Source organism: Propithecus coquereli, unplaced genomic scaffold (genome assembly GCF_000956105.1).
Source record: "Propithecus coquereli isolate 6110/MARCELLA unplaced genomic scaffold, Pcoq_1.0 Scaffold299, whole genome shotgun sequence".
Classification (NCBI taxonomy): domain Eukaryota; kingdom Metazoa; phylum Chordata; class Mammalia; order Primates; family Indriidae; genus Propithecus; species Propithecus coquereli.
Window position 1 is genome coordinate 2,523,632 of NW_012148607.1, and position 1,057 is coordinate 2,524,688.

Consider the following 1,057-nt stretch of genomic DNA (forward strand, 5'->3'; position numbering starts at 1 on the left):
TATAGGAGAAATATATAAGAAAAAGTGTCTGTATTTGATGTATTATAAAAGGATTCAGCGTCTACCTTTGAGAAATGAGGCCACTGAATATTAGCTATACAAGGCTATCACTGTGTATAGCTTTGTTCCTTTTAGAGAAACTTCATGATGCTCTAAAATATGCAGTTGCAAAGCTTTGGATCTCACAAAAGCGTGAATAGGTCTTTGATTGGTTATATATTAAAGGAAATAGCCCACAGCATGGTGCCAGATAAGTGTAGAGCCCAACCAATTTGATCCTTAAGCAGGAAGAAGAATTCTATTCACCGTTAAGAGGTTAGGTTGTAAAATGTTGTAATTATTTCAGCCTAAATTGGTTTACAGCTTTTTTTTTTTTCAATAAAACTTCTCTTCAAATTGTGAGGCAAGCAGACAGTTTTCATTTGGATGACCTTTTTGCATTGTGTTTTTCTTCAAGTCCTCCCACCCTACCCTTTGGCCTACTCTGTTTACTGTTCAAATCTGAATTATAATGTGCATCTGGAGGGATCCTGAATCATGTGCCTAATTGAAGTGTCTCTTGTCATTTGTTAACACTCTTTGAATGTCTAATTTTGACATAGTATTTGGTTATATCATGAATAAACTTGTTCTTGCTCTTGATGGCTTTAGAGGTTCATACGTATATAACATTATTTTTTCTCTTTTCCATCTATACTCAATTTTTTTTGTTGTTTTTTAATTACGAAATGGAACAAAGAATGACAGCCACATTGAGACTTGATAGGGATCCTTTCACTTGAAGGACCACTCCTATAATGAATGATTTTTAGTCAAGTGAATATTCATATATTTCTCTGCCTCTAATTTGTATGAAATGACAGCCTACAAACCATTTTGTTTGATTACAATCCCTTCACCTTCATTATCTGTTATGTCTCTTTAAGCTCTGGACTTGCCATATCCATCTTGATCCTCCCCCACATCTCTCTGTTTGTATTTTTTTTTTCATCGCAATTTTCTTCTTTTCTCTTCTGTGGGCATTCACAGATTGTTTTTGGAGTTCGTTAAAAAGGGA

General features: G+C 34.4%; 1 protein-coding gene across 1 annotated transcript in view; it reads left to right on the forward strand.

The window, feature by feature from the left end:
- Positions 1-1,057, forward strand: part of ZSWIM5 (zinc finger, SWIM-type containing 5) — a 260,366-nt gene that overhangs the window by 81,901 nt on the left and 177,408 nt on the right. The gene's annotated exons all lie outside the window — the stretch shown is intronic.